This window comes from Caloenas nicobarica, chromosome 4, assembly GCF_036013445.1.
Source record: "Caloenas nicobarica isolate bCalNic1 chromosome 4, bCalNic1.hap1, whole genome shotgun sequence".
Classification (NCBI taxonomy): domain Eukaryota; kingdom Metazoa; phylum Chordata; class Aves; order Columbiformes; family Columbidae; genus Caloenas; species Caloenas nicobarica.
Genome location: NC_088248.1, coordinates 55,405,085 through 55,422,712, shown reverse-complemented (window position 1 = coordinate 55,422,712; position 17,628 = coordinate 55,405,085).

Below are 17,628 nucleotides of genomic sequence, written 5' to 3'. Positions count from 1 at the left end.
CACTGGGTACTCATTTGCTCATGCAGCTGCCAGAAAGCTTTCCTTTCATCTAAATGAACTTGAGGCTGCAAGAATTCAGTGCCTCAAAGTAAGTCTTTTCAGCATAACCCAAAGCAAGTCAGTAAGTACTTCATTATGGAGAAGACTCCACTTATTCCTTTGTATAAATGGATTTTTAATTCTGTCTAATTGTATCATATATTTCCATGGTGTTAGAAAAGCTTTGGGGCTATAGACACTAAAAGATTATGAAATTCCTTTAACAGAGAGAAGAGAAGATGATTAAAACTGGCACTCTAGAGAAGCTTGTACTAGCTCCCCATCGCTGACTTTTCAGAACTCCAAAGAGATTTTAGGAAATTTTCCTGACATTTCTAACGTGTAATATTTCACAAGTAGGAATTGCTTCCATCCAAGGAGATGGAAGCAGGATTCTGCTTTTGATTAGGAGTAAAATGTCCAAAAAAAATGTTCTGACAATGGTCATATTGATCCTAGGCTCAACTGGATACCTTCTTTCTGTTGCTGTCTAGTACTCTTGTGTAACACCTTTCTTTTTGTTAACATTTCACACTAGACTGCTTGTCTACAAAGGAGATATAAATGCGTTTTTCATTTTCCAGATAAAAGCAGAATATGAAAATTACCTTTTGTATCTGTCCTGTTACTAATGAGATGGTGAGTTTCCATTTCTCACTAGTTATTTGCAAGTCAGTCTAATCAAGATGGTCCTCAGGAAAAAACGTCCTCTTGGTGCAGCTTGATTTGCTCTACTTCTCTTGAAAGCTTGTGGGGTTTTTTGTTGTTTGTTTGTTTGTTTGTTTGGGTTTTGTTTTGGTTTTGTTTGGTTGGTTTGGGGTTTTTTTACTGTTTAGCTAGCATTTAAGAAGTTCCCTAGTTCTGTTTTCTCAGATTTTTTTGCATAAACTGTTACAGGTTGAATGAACACTCGTATATAGAGTCTTTTTCTATGTTTCCAATATCTGATGCTTAGGAAGTTGTTGGCTCTGTAGAGAGTGAAATGTCTCGCAGTGTCAAGGATTTGGACTTGCCAAGGCAACAGGTGAATCAAAGAGCGTATTTCTTCCATGAATTAGTTAAGATGAGCTGAGTAGTTTGAAGAGGTGGCCACCAGTTGGGACTTTGAGCTCATGAAGCCATGGATTCTTGATGGGATTAGTGGCACGGGTATGCCTCCACAGCTCATTATTTGCAGTTTTCTCTTAGGGCATATCACCAAAAAAATCCAATCCCAAGATAAACTAAACAAAACCTGAAATGTGGTTGCTGTTACCTATTTAATGGCCTTCTACACTGTGTCTAGTACTTTTTCATAAGGAATCTCAAATGGTGTTTTCAGCGGTTAGAGGCCGAGGTAACAGGCAGATACATTGGAGCAGTGAACTTTGCAATTGGCAAAGTAGCAGTATGAGTAACAGTATGTAAGTAAGGAATAATTATAAAGCATTTGGAGTGCATTCTATACAGTAAACTTGTCAAGAAGGTTGTTAAATACACATTGTGCTTATTTTGAGGGAAGGAAAATCTAAGATGCTTATCAAAAATGGAAAGAGATGGACTGTCGAGAAGGGAATGTGTAGAGCCAGCCATGATAAAGCCATGATGTTGTCAGGACCTGCAGAAGGATGTCGACATACCATAAAGAGGTATGAGCGCAAATACCCATTGAGCTGAGAGGTAATACAAGTCTCAGCATAGGGAAAAATTCTGGATAAGCCTCAGAAAACCTTTAAGGTTTTTTGCAGTTCCTGATGGAGTTCATAGAGGGAGGCCTCAATGCAAGCAAGGTTTCTCAGATGAAGAAAATGTGCTGTTCTTCTCAAAAAGTGGAGAAAGTCAAATAAGACCTGATCATATAACCTAGTCGTCTGGTCAGGAAAGGTTGCTTCCTGCTAGAGTGGAAAATAAAAGACGACTTTTAAAAATGAAAATATCCTCCAATAGCCTCTGGCATATCTCTGAGATACACTGACGTCTTCATGAGAACAAGCTTCAGTTTCAATAATAAACACTTACTAGCAATTTAAGTAGCAACTTCCAGCCATGTTTGCTTTTACAACATGTAACCCTGCTGGGGCCGAAATGAAGACAGTCCATGATGCGGGTCTATTATCATAAGGTCCCTGCTTGAAACTCCTCTCAGTGACATCTTCCACCTACTTTGACAGCAAGAAAAAAGTATTTGTTCATAACATTTGGATTTTATGTTTGACTGTCAAATTTGTAGCCTTAACTGCCCTGTTCCGTGTTAAGCTGCTAAATTACATGATGGAGTAGAAAGTTTGCTTTAATGCACTGACTTTGTAGGAAGGCAATAAAAAAATATAGGGATGGTGAGACAGAATGTAAGTAGGCATTTTATCCTAGCTGTACAGAAATTATCTGCAGAAACTACAGGTGGCTCACTCAGCTCCTGCAGGATTTAATGGGATGGAGTAGTGTATAACGACTGACTTCAGTGCTCCTGTATGCTGGTTTAGATATGCTGGATGATATGAAAGGTGCCATAGCAGCCCATTATCCATGCTCTGGTAGCTGCCAAGCTGTCTGTGGGGTAGGAAAAATAAATCTGTGTTAGCCTAAATCAAGTATGTATAAACAACATGTTCTATCCTCTGAACATCTCTAGGCATCCAAAATTGTTAGCTCTTTTTTTTTTTAAAGCAACATTTCAGATTCTCTCATAATTTATTGCAAGCATCTCAGTTCCAGAAAGGAGGAAAGGAGTAGTATTTTAACTGTGGCGGATGTTTACAGGACATTAATAAATAGGTTCAGATTAAGGCAACAATTGCTTAAAATTGTGGACTAATTAAAGAATATATATTTGGATATTTGAGGGGATCTGTGCTAATTTTTATTTGCTGAGTGTCTGTCCCGAGTACAGTAAATTTTTGTTTCCCCTTTTTAAAACTTTATGCCTCGACAAAGGATAAAAACTTCCATTGTCAGCTTTTGCTTAAAAAAGAAGTAGGAAGTTCTGTGATTAAAGGAACATGAGTGTATGTGAGCGAAGGAGGAAACGAGAGTTTCAGAAGCAAAGAGCTGACAGCAGGGATTTACCCAAACCCTTTGTGTGACCTCTGGAGAGATCTCAGCAAACAACAAGGAACGTCTCACTGCTGTGGCCTACAAATTTCGGGAATATTTAGTCCCTGCAATGTGATCTCAGATAAAAGGTTATCATACACTTTCCTGTGAAAGCCCCTTCTGTATTCCCCTCCCAGCAGCCACTCTATCTTGCAGCATAAAGCTGGGCCATGCATTTAACACAGACAAAGGACAGAACATCTGCATGCTGCGTTGTCTGTCACTTAACCACTCTGTCACGATGAGCCAACCGGTCAAGAGGAAAAACTCACAGCGCTGGGGACTTGCCTCAGCTTGTGAGGTCCATGGGAGTCACCTGCTCTGCACTGACTCCAATCCTGTGCATTTTGGTGAAGTGCATCATCTGGAAAAAGAGCAGGATGTGGTCCAGCAGGTGTCAAGAGATGACAACAATTTGATCTAGGAGAGAAGGTCAAACAAGAATGAAAGGCTGAAAACTCTATGGAGCTAACAGACATCTCTTTTTGATCAGGCAGATCAACCATTGGAATAAAGATTTCTTAAAATAGTTTATATTTTCTCCCTTATTGCCTTCGTTACCAAGTGTGGTTTCTGCTCAGCAGTTGTTAGTACTAAGAAAACCAAGGGCATGAGAAGTCTGAAAGCTTTTATGCTTGTCAGGACCTTGCTATTTCGATCACCAACTGAGGGGTGCATGTTATGCCACGTCTCATTCCCAATGCATGGTTTCAAATCTAGTTCCTTCAGTTCCTGATCCCTGGCTGCTTTCTTGAAGCACGTCTCCACACTTCTCTAGAGGTAGATTTTTAAAACACTGTCTGTGACCTGAGATATACTGTGATATACTGAACCTACCAAATGGAGTAGTTCCTTTCCCTCAGTCCCCACAGCTTGCCGCTTTGCTTCCTAGCCAAGTTTATTGGTTTGCCATCAGGACGGCACTGGGGCCAGTTATGTGATTCCCAGTTTGCAGTTAGTCTGTGCCAAGCAAGCTTGGAGTGCAGAAGGAGCTCACTCATGTCAGCCTACGCTGTTCCATGGAGACACACTTTGCGTGTTAGCAGGTCACCTTCAAGGCTTCCTTTTGACTAAGGTACAATGAGTACTGGAAGCACTGGGAAGCATTTTTCCAGCCCTTGACCATTTCTCTCTGTACCACCTTCCATTTTTCGTAATGGTTGGAAGACAGGCACATGGGATGCATGTATGTGGTGGTCCATCGATGGTCTTCTGCATGACCCTGGTTAGTCCTTGTGTAGATTATGTTAGACCTTCTTGTCCCAGCATGCTCTATGAATTTGTGCTAAATTTGCTGGCAATGACTGTGGCTCCTAAGGCCTTTTCAGTCATGGCCATTTTCCATGATCCAGATGTTTGTTCTGTAGCTATGACATGGATTATTTATTCCCAATTGTGTAACTTTTTGCTGCTTTAAAACATTTGATCTCCTTAGGCTTGCACACCACTATAACAATCAAGAGTGCTCAGAAGCCTTCATATGCCTGTATCTTCTAAAGGTTCATCTGTGGGGAAAAACTTCTAAACTGCATTTCTCACCCCTCTATGGAAGCTGCAAGATTCACTGAAGTTTCCAGTTGGGAAGTAAGTACATCATGGTCACCCAGCTTGGCCCGTTTCCAGCCCCCACTGCTACATGAGTGGGCAAGGCACTGGGCTGAGGCCGGATTGCCAATCGAACTTTTAGATGTAAGAGCAACTTTTAAATGTAAGGAACCAACTGTGTTAACTTGCCAAGCTGCCTGGACATCCAGCATATACTGAGGTTCTCACTGGCTACTAAACTGGCCTAGTTTTGAAGGGGAAAAAGCAGATAGAGGTCACACAGGAGGTCAGATGAAAGCATGTGAAGATGTGCTGAATACTCAAAAAAAAAAAAGACCAAGCTCATTCCTTTGCCTTAATTCATGTGGCCATTTGTCCTAACCATTTTCTGATTAATAAAAGGGAGAGCTTTTTCCTGCTCTCTCCAGCTGGCTTTTGCAAAAGGATTGAAAAGCTTCAGGCAAAGCTGTTACTGGAGTAGGTTTAAAAATTAAACAGCTGTCATGACCAGAACCATCACGAAAATCAGGCTGATTATAAGACGGGCTTACACTGGGCAGATGGTAACTATCTTCTTAATTTCAAGTTTTAAGGACTTTCTGTCTCTCAGATCTTGCATGTTCTGTCTGTGTAAGGCAGGGGTGTCAAACTCATTTTCACCGGGGGCCACATCAGCCTCTCGGTTGCCTTCAAAGGGCCAAATGTAATTTTATTTATACAGTCCTAAAATTACATTTGGCTCTTTGAAGGCAACCACGAGGCTGATGTGGCCCCCGGTGAAAATGAGTTTGACACCCCTGAGTAGGGGAAGGAACACCAACATCGTGAAGTATTACCCTGCTGTGTCTTATCAGGAAGGGGATAAATTTGATTTCGACAAGAAAACCCACAAAACTTTTGGCAGAGATGTAAACTTTTTTGTCATTATTCTTTCATTTTACTTTTCCTTTAGTGCCTGAAGTTAAAGGACCTAAATTTATCCCCAGGAGGGAATTTAATCAACTATTCCAACAGGAACAGGATGGTACCCTTATTATTCCTACCTCAGATAAACTGCCTCTGGAGGAGGAGTTCCTTTGTTGTTGCTGAGTTACTTTTTTAATGTGTTTATTACCCTTGAAGTTTAAGACCTAAGCCTCTAATCTCCAAAGCAAAGCAGCAATTGTGACCCTAAGCGAAGGAGGTGCTGTAATGCTGTTGTTCGGTGTTGTGCAAGCTGCTGAGTGCCGTGCTGCGCAGAAAGCTTCTGTCTCCTCCGGATAGCAACTTCTTTGAGATGTAGTTTTCCTAAATGACACCAGGTGTTGTACAGTAAAACCAGGAGAGCAGAGGAGCTGAACCTAATTCTTGGTGTGGCTCTTCCCACGTGTGTTGCACTAGGCAGACACCTTCTACAGGTGGAAATGTGGCCCTAACCACAGGTGGATTTAAAGGCGTTCATTGACCTTGATTCTTCTATAAACTTCCTAGTTTGGCATTTGAGTGCTGTATGAAGTTAGTGTCTCCAGAGAACGGTGTGTTTTCCCAACAGTTCACTTTTGCCTAAACCAGAGGGGTTTAGGCCACAGGGGACTGATGAGCTAGCCAAGTACAGAACTGCAAACTGGCTTCAGTTACAATGCTGAAGTAAATGTGGCAATCGAGGAAAAAAAAGCATGGAAAGACAAGGGTGACATAGACGAGACCAGACGACTTTAAGAGGGTCCTGCATGCCTCTAGTACTGTGCTTCGCTGTGGAGACCCCGCTGAAATGCTGCTGTCGTGCCAAAGGCAGGGCAGGGGGGGCAGCTGGTGGGACGTGTTAGAGAAACCGATTAACAAACCGAGCATCAGAGAGAAACTGTAAAAAGGGCAGGGCGGGGGTGCAGGAAGCGAAAGCCCCGCAACCATCAGCCCTGTAACCAGCAGCCCTGACCTGCCACCGCTGTCCCACTCTGTCCCACACACGAGAAAGTGCTGCACAGCGTTTGGGGCCAGAGGCATCAAACCTCCTGCATGCAAGGGGATGAACATGTGAAACACAGCTGGTGGGTCCTTGTGAAGTTTCCAAAACAAACCACATTGCTGAGTCTGCCTCCAGATTTCCATTTACACCAACCTGAAAGATGGGGATTTGGGTTTGATTTGAATTGACTAAATTCAGGCTCCAATTGTTACATCATTTGTATATAGAAAGTAATTGCATTTTTGTTATCTCTTTTCCAGATATAGATTTAACTGCTTTGGCAGACTGAATATCAAGCAATATTTCCTTCTGAAAATCCTAGGGAATTAAAACTCATCTAGATAATTTTGTACTCATTTCCTGCATTTAGCATAGTTTTAATATTACTGGTCTACAATATGACTCAAAGACTCCTTTACTCTTCAATTAAAAGTCAGTTAACTTCAGGCATAGATTTTCAAAATGAATATTCGACTTCCTAATTCTGCATTTTTGCAAGAGTCATAAAGCGTGTATTTCTGTAGCAAAGAATTCACATCAGCGGTGGATCAAATTCTCCACTAGATGGTAATGTTGTTTCAGATCATTTGTGTTGAAAGGCGCTTCTCTGCGAACAAGTCCAAAAGGACGCGGAATCCATGAGATTTGTCCAAGAAGTGATCTTTGGATGATTTGGGGAAGAAAAGAGTTTCCATTTATTAGAAAATCAGTTTTGGTTTGCAAAGGTTTTGATGAAAACTTCGTATGTGCTGTAATTATTAGGATCACAGAAGTCTTAGTTCCTGAAACAACTTTGAAAATGTCTAAAAACAATTACTGACAGAGAATGCAGAAGATGAGCAGAGCGCTCTCTGCCTTATGCTCTTATCTAATACCCATCGTTGTTGCTCAGTGGCTCAAAATCCTTCAGTTGTTTCTAGCTACTGTTTTGCTGGTAAGTAGAAAAAATACTCTTCTCTTCCTTTTATGGGGATGGAGACAGAGAAGCAAAAGACTATTTCTGCAGCAGTACTGGAAAGCCTCGCTAGCTCCATCAGTGCATTCCTTGGGGTAAAGGAGCAGCTGTGCTCCTCTTCTCCTGCCTCCCGGGGCTTTGTTTGGCCGGGCTGGCACGTTCAGGCAACGCCTGAGCCGCGACGGAGGCTTTGGGCAGGCCCTGCAGCCACTCACAGCCACAGCCATGGGTCTCACGGCTCCGTGCAGAGCTGGTGTGCAGTGCTGGTGCTGCTGGGCAGTCACACCGGGGACCATTGCTGCGGTGGGGCTTCTGGCAATATTAGTCCATTGTGATAAAACCCAGGTCAGGGAACCAGCACCTGGCTATTTACAGTGAATGTGGGCTGCAGAGATGGGACCAAAGGGTGGCCTTTATCACAGAAACATGATTTACCTTTATCTGCATTCAGCAAAACACAACCTCTGTGAAACAAAAAAAAAGGCCCACATGCCCCGCTGGGAGAAACACAGTTCCTTTATGTGCTACAGGCAAACAGCTGCAGGTCTGCTCTCAAGCAATATCTTAGGCCAGTGCAGCTCTGGAAAATGTTTTAATAAGTCTTTAAATAGCATGCAGCATTAAGGCTAAATATGGTTTCCACCTTAGATCTTGACCTAAGGTTTCCAGCCTCTGTACTAAGATTTAGTATGAAATTCAGTGAAGTATCTTATATTAAATTCTACCTTACTGTGCTGATAGTTCTAAACTGCAGTATTGCAAGCACTAACCTAAAATTAGGTCTGTTTGTTTCTTAGAGGTTATTCACCAGCGTTACAAATTAAAAGTGGAATTATGCTATTTGCAGACAATAAGATGCTTTCCACTAGCACTGGCTGAGAACCTCATCACTTAACTTACTTCAAGAAGAGAGTCCCTGTCAACACTGGATCCTCTGATCACATGAGACTCAATTACATATACTTTAAAGTTCATCTGGGCTAGTTTTATTTTTTGTAATAAAGCAAAGTTTAAAAAAAGACTTTCCACCTTTCCCTTGGAACAAGAGAGTAAGAAAGATACCACCAGGAAAAAATCAATGCAGGTGTGACTTAAAGTAATGATTCCTGATTTTGGTAGTTCTGCAATGCCATTCCATTAATTGCTGTTAAAGGATTATTCAGGCCTTGGCTACAGAGATGGTTATGGCTATAGGCACAGTTATGGAAAGGAGCAATTTAGATTGAGAGAGGCAAACGTAACAGTTCTGCTTCAAATTTGCATTACTTTCCTTATTCAGTACTCCTTGCACACTTCAGCCTGGTGGAAACATAGATAACTGTCATTTTTGCTTTAAATCAGAGACACAAAGGTTTATACTGCTCTCAAGAGACATGAGAGAATATTTCACACTCAGGGCAGACTTTGCAGACCCTCCTGAGGGCATTTGCCCATTGCCAGTTGCTGCACGCCTGCCTTATCCAGAGAGGCCAAGCTTACAATGAGAGGTAATAGTTTTAATCCCAGCTAACATATCTGGTGACCTTTGGGGCTCAGATTGTATTCAACTGTCCAGATAGGAAGCTGCAAAATCGGAACTGAATGAAGGTGAGACACATGTGCTCTTATCACATCCACACCCCATTGGTTACCCTGGAGGCTTTTGCTGATCTACTCACCAAAAACACGTTCTCATGGCTGTTTCTCTTTCAGTCCCCAACCCACTAGCAAGCATGCTGGCCAGAAGAACCTCGGTTAAAAAATACAAATGTATTGTTAATTCTAAAGGTGCTAAATGGTGTGGTCTTGTACAAAACTACCCCTGGTTTCCACCAGAATATGGTCTCAGCAAGTGAAGGACTGAAGGTTAAGGACTAGATTTACCTGAGAAGAATGGGCTCATCCTGGTTATCCAGTCTTCTGTTACCACACTAAGACTTGGAGACCATGGGATATATTTTGATTTTAGCACAGTCTTTTGTCACAAACAGCTGCTCTGATAACTAACCTAATCAACATTATATTATTACGACCTTTAAGACCATCCAGAGCCTCTAGCTATGGGAAGAGTTAGTTTCTACATGTTGCGGATCATCTGAACACAGCAGCCTTTCTGATGCTCTTTGCAGAACGAACTTTCAGAAAAGCCTCTGGCCAACCCATCTTCTTCCCACAAAACAATTTTCTGTCCATACTCAATGACAGCCCAGTAACCCACAAGGCCCACTCAACCTTACACGACACAAGTGGCTTCCAGCCTGTCAGCAGAGCAACCTCTGTGTGCTTTTCACAGACAAAACATGCAAGAGACCTGGAAAAAACTCTTTTTTTTTTTTTCTTGCTCCTTTTTCTAATTTGCACCTGCTAGTTTGGAGACAGAACATATCAGATGTCTTTACCAGGTTGATGGATTGTCTTCCCAGAGGTGAGCACAGTACTTGACCCCACAATTTTGTTCTGAGCCAGGTTTGAGCGGCAGAACCTGTTTGACGTTGCTGGGAAATGGAGCTGCTGTTGGCTGACCAGTGAGCTCGCACGCACACGCGGTGCCTCCCCAGGTAACTCGTCATTGCCCAGAACACAGAGCCTGCTAAGGAAAAGATGGATGCACGTGAGTTGTGTTAGAGCTGATTTTTACTGGAAAATTAATTCATGATCCATGTAGCGAACAGAAAGAGTCAGTTTTGGTGATATTTTTCCTTTTATTGAGAAAAAGATCTGAACAAAGCAGATGTTCTTGTATAAGTCGAAATGTTATCAGCTGGTTTTGTTGTATTGCACCCTTATTGTTCTCACAATCTCTCAATATTATGAAATCTAATTTAATACTGGTTGTTTTAATTTGGCAATCTAGTAGACTCTTATCCAGAAAAAAAAAAAAATCACTCTTTCCACTTATCATCCGAAATTAAAATCCTGGCAATCTTACAGCTGTCTGTCAGAAAACAGCTAGTTAGAAAGCATTATTCCATTTCTCTGCTCCTCTATAGAGCTTTTCATTTTCAGATTTCAAAAGCTTTAGAGAAGACATCCCATTTTTCTCCCTCTATAAGCACAGTAGTGGAAACAGAAAGAGTTTAAATGGCCCTGTTGGGGCTCACCCTGCTCTGCAAGAGCAGAGGCACGAGGGAGATGGATGTTGGAGAGCCCTTGGCCCCTCTCCACCACCCCAAGCCCTGCACAGCCCTGCCGGCCCTGGGCGTAACCTCCTAGCCAGGCTGCAGAGCACAGTGGCACGGAGCCAGGAGAGAGAAGCTGAACTGTAGTAGCAGAAGTATTGACAGATATGACCGAGTTGGGGGTGGTGGTGCTAAGATAAATGAATAACCAGCAATCTGCATGCCACCGAAGTCTTAATAATATACTTTTCACTTTTGACTGTATATTAGATGCGTAAACTGTATGTTCTAAATGGAGCACGATTAAACATATCACTACCTTTAGAAAGCTGAAATATTTAGCTGTTCTTGCAACAGTGAGCCCTAAAATGAAATGACCCCAGATTTATGTCGCTGCTAGCTCTGCACTGCAGTCACCGCTTATTTTCAGCAAAAGGTAATTAACTTGCTTTGTCCAAATTAATGTATTTCTAAAAAAAAAAAAAAAAAACCAAAACCAAAAACCAAACAAACACCAAACCACAAGGGCCCTGAGGCTAACACTTTCTCACATGCAACAAGAGGGATATGTGCAGCACCAGTGAGCGACGAGAGGCAGGGCAGGGACCCCAGGGCAGCAAACACCCCTGAGCTGGTGTGGAGGCGGCTGCGCCCCGCGGGACGTGTGAAAAGGGCAGGGCCGGGGCGAGGGGCGGCGGGAGCCCAGCTGCACCCAGCAGTGCCCAGAAAACACCTCCAGCTTCACCTTTGGTGTGAGCGGGGCTGGCAGAGCCGGAGGAGAGTAACACTGTTAATGCCAGAGAGCGACTTGGGAAAAGTGTCAACAGGTGAGAGCTGCTGGGCACTACCTAGACACGATTTAAATTGATTTAAACAGTCTGGTCTCCTAGATTAATCAGCTGTGTTTCTGCCTATGTGTTCTGGAGGAAGACCACCTGGGAGCACAGCACACGCAGGCTGGAGGGCCTCCCGGTTTTGCCCTGTTCATACCTTCTGTTGCAGAGCAAAGGGCTTGGTGGGGTGGAGCAGACACCACCTCTGGAAAATGCCAAACTGCTCCAGCTGAGCTTGCTCTGCTGAGGACACGTGTGGTGAGATCCTGGGCTGTGCCTGTGCAAGGGACCATGCAGAGACCAGGGAGAGGATGAGATGAACAAAATTTCTCAGGCTGTTCATGGGATTGGAAAAGGAACTGTGGCCTAACGTAACGTCACGACTTGGTTTACCACAGGCTATCCGCCTGTTTCTGCAGGACTTCACAGCTGGAGCAGAGCTCTGTGCTCCTGCTCTGCATTGCTCTCCACACATAAACCAGCATGGGGGTGTCTGCTTGAGCTCCCGTTGGTGGTGTGTAAGATAGACAGATTCATCCTGAGCATCCGTGGTTCACAGGAGCAGCACAGCTGGCCAGCTGCAAGCTGCACCCCAGCACAACCCATTGCTGTGAAAGGTGCTGAAAAACCACTCCCTCAATTGCTGTCCTGAGTGCATCCTGGATTCACCTGCTCTGGGCCTTTTCAGCCAGCTGACCCCTCTGCACTAGGTCAGAGACATGAAGATGAGCTGAATGCCTCACCTGTAGCACCCGTGTGCTGTGAAATGCGAGCGGGACTGAGGGAAGAAAGTTTGCAGGGGTAAAAGGTGGGTTAACAATGCAGCACAGCTCTGCTGATATTGATTTGGGCGATTGGGGCAAACCTCCTGCAGAAGATCTGGAAGTGGCTAAACTGTGTATGTGGTGTGCTGCAAGGTGACTCTTTCATGTCATTAGAGAACAATCCGTAGCGCTATGAGTAAACACAAAAGCTGAACAGCAAAATAAGTGCGTCATTTTGATGTCCAGAGATTTTAAGGAAAAATATGCTGATGATGCAATAGGTACTCTCTCTCTGATCTTTTTGAACCTAATCTCCAGAACACGCAGGAAGCTTTAGAGCAGAAGCAGGATTTCCTCCTAGTAATTCAGTTTCCCACTTTTAGTCTAGTTACATTGTACTAAGTGATGTCCTTTTTTTTTTTTTTTTTTCTTTTAACTTGCAGACTGAGCAAAAGAACAGACAAACAAAAAACAGAGAAAGAAAAGGAGGAGCGCATGCAGTTGCATTTCCTTTGGCATGTGTAGCCAGAAGTGGCTTGTGGACAGACCGCATCTCAGGGCTGTGAACAGCTTGTCCCAGTGCCTGCGCTGTCCTCACTGCACTCCCTCAGAGCAGCTGCTGCATGAGTCTGGATTACTTTCCATGCATACTTGTTTGTAACTACTAATGAAAACCAAGCCTAAAATATTGTGTTTCTTCAGCTATGTCTTCTTAATGTAGCCATTGCCAACCACCTGATCACACTGTGGATTTCACCTCGCTCTAGTTGTCTGATTGTGCTGTACTCTGATTTTGTTTGTTTGTTCTCTGCAGAGCTTCCTGTTCATCTAGATAAATCTTATTTGCTGATGATCTTTCTCTAATATTTTTTTGTAGGATATAGAAAGCTTTTCTTTACCAAAAACCTGCAAGTTAAGTAGAATGTTGGTTGTTTTTTTTTTTTTCTCTGCTCTAACCTTTACGTTTAAGAGCGGTGACCAACACAGCCTTTAAAATTACTCCTCTAGAGGTTTTTTGTTTTTCTTTTCTAGAAATGCTGACTTGTGTGAGGTGCCACGGGGAAAGGGGAAAAGGGAACAGGGGACTGAAGCAGAAAAGGTTCATTTCTTAGGGGAAGCACCAGGCAGGACATGTCCTGCCAGCTGTAAGAGGTGCAATAGGGCAGGCTGAAGTTTTGGGAGGTTTGCGCTGTGAATCGGGCTGCTGTGACCCACCAGCAGGTGTGGCTGGTGTTTATGGGAGCTGAGCCTTTTCTACTGGGAGCACCAGCAGAATGCAAATGCGGAAAAATTGGCAGGAGGGTTGTGCTGGGGGCAAAGCCAAGAAATCACATCCGCCCCGGAGCTGAGTGCCGCGGGCCAAGCATCACGAATTGTCCCGGAGGGTCAGGCAGCCCCAGCAGCTCTGCGCTGCTCCGTGCCATGGGCCATCGCTTGGCAACGACCCGTGTCCCGCTCCTGGGGGCGGCCGGTGCTGCACGGGTCCCTCCTTGGGCCGGGGCGAGGGTCAGGGGGAGGCAGCCGGTGAGGGGAGGGACCCTGCGGCGGGTACTGAAATCCAGCTGGAAAAGGTCACCCTGTATCTTCCCGAATATGTCACAGATACCAGGCTGGCAGAGGGCAGACGCAGAGCCGCAGCAGCAGACCTTGAACCCTTGTGCAAATTTGCCAGGGGAAATGGAAAAGCAAACACGGAGGAGCCCAGTGAGAGCTGTGGGGTTAGATCTACCTCTGAATAGCAGTTTTAACTGGAGTTGGTCATGAATTTTGCAACCAAATGCTTCTCATCAGCTATTGCCTGCTCTGATCAGACTCGATAATTTTTCATTAGGATGTCTATGTATTGAACAAATATTTTCCCTTTCCTTTTTCTTGTTTTTATTTTCTCTTTCTTTTTCTTCCTTTTTCTTTTAAGACAGAGAACAAAGAGTGCTATAAGGACAAAACAGGCTATTTGGTCATGACATCCCGTGAGTGCCTGTCCTGCAAGCAGCCAGCAGTGGGATGATTAGAGCCCTCCTCTGGGACCAGGAAAAACCCAAGTCTTGAGGCGGCCCCACTGGCTCCAGGCTGAAGGAGCAACACTCGCTGTTTTCCCTCCCAAGTGTTTTCTCTGTTGGGGAGTGATAAGGAATGTGTTTTTCAGGGGTTTCTGTGAAAGCTCCTATGCTTGTTGTAGAAAATTGTTCATTTTACAGATTTTTTTTTTTTTTTTTTTAATGAATGGTTCCCCTCACCTTGGGGCAGGTGGAACAAGGGACTGGCTTGCCAGCCCAGGAAGAAGGACAATCAGTGCTGAATGCCTCAGAGCAGGCTCTTGGCTGATGGGGCATCTCTTGGTTTTTGCAAAGTCCTTCAAAAGGTCTTGGGCTCCTTCAAACCCAGGACAGGAAAGACCTTGAAATTTTGTAGCTTTGTGATGTAAGGAAACTATTTTCCAGCAGATGCTATTCTTCAGAAAATACATTCAGAAGCAGCCAAGGAAACTGGGAGAACAGCTAAGTCTTCTTGTGTCAAGCTTACTTTTAGTGGGGTCAAGGAATGGTGGGGTTTACTTCACTTCAGGGCTTTTAATGTCGTGCCTGCCTTACTGTGTGTTTATAATAGAGCAAGAGTTTCCTGAAGCATTTTCAGCCAAAAACTGTCATTCCAAAAACCAAGTTGAAGGATATTTCTCTTTGAGACTAGGTTGGGACTCATTGGGACATTGAGCCTGGCGCAGGAGGAGATAGCCTGACTATCTGTATGCAGCTCAGAGGTAAGATAACTGTACATCTTAGGGAAATATGTTTTAATGATGGTGGATTTAAAGGCAAAAAAGTTTGCATGAACAAATGTTTGCATCACTGCTACTCTGTTGCAACTAATTTACTGGCAAAGCTTCTTGAGAGATGAACTGTCAATAGGTCATGAGTGAAGTCACTGGCAATTAAAGATGAGCGAATATTAGGATAACTAGGAGCTGTATTTGGAGATGGCACTTATCCATGTGCGTTAAGAACTTAGCAAAGTGTTTTCATACATCATTACTCTGGAGATACATCTTTTTCGTTGGTGTTTTGGTAGCTGCTGTCTCAGATGAAAGCAGAGGTGGGAATTTTAACAAAAGTTTTCTTTAAGATTTTTTACTTCTCTGCTTTCAATATCCAGAATAATTTCCACTCAAGTTTAGCTTGAGTTGACTGTTACTTTTACTCAGATGAGTTTACACTTTTTGAAAGGATAGGCAGTAAAAGTTTGTTTATGGCACCATTAATTAATTAATAATTCAGCATCTGCATTATTTATTTTGTACATTACAATTGTCTCTTTGGCTTAGATGTTCTCCATTTGTTGACTGATGCCTGTCTCTGAAAATGAGTTTCTAAACAGCAATAATTCCAACTCTGTCTAACAGCCTGCATGATAAAATGTTGTGTTTTGATTAGATGTATAATTTATTTCTGGACTGATAAGCACTAGGCATGGTGCAGTCACTCTGCAAGGTTCTTGACATGAAAGCTATGTGTGTGCTCTGTATAGATTCTTTTGATGGATTGGTTAGCTCACCCCAACATTACTTTCCACCAATATGGAACACTAAATATTTCTCTGGATTCTCCTCTGAGAGCCATTTCTGCTGTAGGTTGCCAGGAGGGAAGTTGGGTCCCTTCATAACAGACAGTGACTTCTGTTTTCCATGTGCTTTTCATAAAGCACATGTGAAGGTACAGCTCCTTGCATCAGTTCCCCTCTTGGGTCTGTTCCTCTCCTCCATACAACTTCAAGTCAGCCTTGTGGTCTCTGCTTCTTTGTCACAATAAAATTTTTGTAAAGGCAGTGGTAGCTCAGGTGAAGAGATAGCGAGTGGCTGAGAAAAAGAGATGTTTTGGGTGGTGTGGAACAAAGGGAGAAATGGGAGCAATCTGCAGTCAGGGAGAGGAGGAAGGAGAGCAGAGCGAGGTCACTGCCCTGGCAGGGTAAGAGAAAGCTGAAATGTGTCTTCATCGCAATGATTGCTTTGGACGTCAGCAGCCATCAGCAGAGCAGTAGTACAGAGCAAACAATGAAAGTGCTCTTTTTTTAATGGCACATATTACACTTGCCATATATTACAACCAGATAGAGATAAAGTAGCCAATGTATCATTAATGCACAGTTAAACATAACCCTTGCGAGAACGCACAAAAACCTTCTATTTAACAGAGCTCCCTTTTCCAGTGTCATTCGCAGAGACTTATCTATGTAAAGACATACCGGAGCAAACCTCCTGCTAATATCACTTATCTAGGAGACACTTAGGGCCTCTGAGATGATCCTTAACTCATCTTTGTCTTAGAGTGCTGTCTGATGTGTTTCATAGGCAGACGTATCTTCTTATGGTCTTCCTTTTTCCTCCCTGTAGACGCCACTGCAGGGCTTGCCTGCTAGCTCTGATATCTGATTTGCACAGACAGTGGCTAATCCATTTCCACTTTAATAGTAGCTTTGATGCATCTTCCTTGTATTGCACTGTGCTCTCATTTGTTATCCATCCAACCATCCATTAATGTCTAAAATGTGGAGGGATAACAATGTTTAGAAGTATTCTCCTCAGTTCCTTTGTGGTTCTCAGTGTCTCTAATCTGTTCAGTAAAATTCCCTTTACATTTGTGTTCAGAATTGAAGTTTATTTCTCCATTAATCTTAATTTCCACACCACTTTGAGTCAGTAAAATCTACCAGTTCTCCTCCAGTCCCAGTACAATTATCTCTTTTTATGTCGTAGGACCAACTCACAAAGTTTCCAGCCTGAATGACTCTACTTTTGCAGTTTGTTTTGCTACGTTATTCAGTATTCTTTTTATCTTCACTGCCTGTGTCAGCTTCCTGCTTTGTAAGTTTGCTTGTTTCAGTTTCCTTGCATTGTCGGCCTTTGCAGTCACACGACATCGCATCTGGTCAACGATTCTGATATCATCTGTGACATCTCAGTCTTCCAGGATTTTCACTGATGTTCACCACGTCCCTGTCAATGGTATTCCTCAGTCAATAAATGGAAGAATTAGCAAGAGTGTTCAAAAACCTGCTTATCTTACTGTACTCTCTGCTTTGAATGACTGAAAAAGCTGCTTTCTCAATTGCTGCATTAAAAAAACCTCTGGGCTATTAACAAACCTTTAGATGGTCTAACTCTCCACAGATCAAATGTGTTCTCAGGGTTTATAAAATATACGTGTTGATTTGGATGCCACAGGATGCTTTGTACTGTCGATGTCCCTAATGCAGTCTTACCATCCTAGTACTATTTCTGTATTCTGAGTTTGACGTGATAATTTCAAAATCAGGAATACCTTGGTTGTCTCAGATTCTCCAGAATGTTCTTGACAAGAACATGCATGATACGGAAATAAGCTTT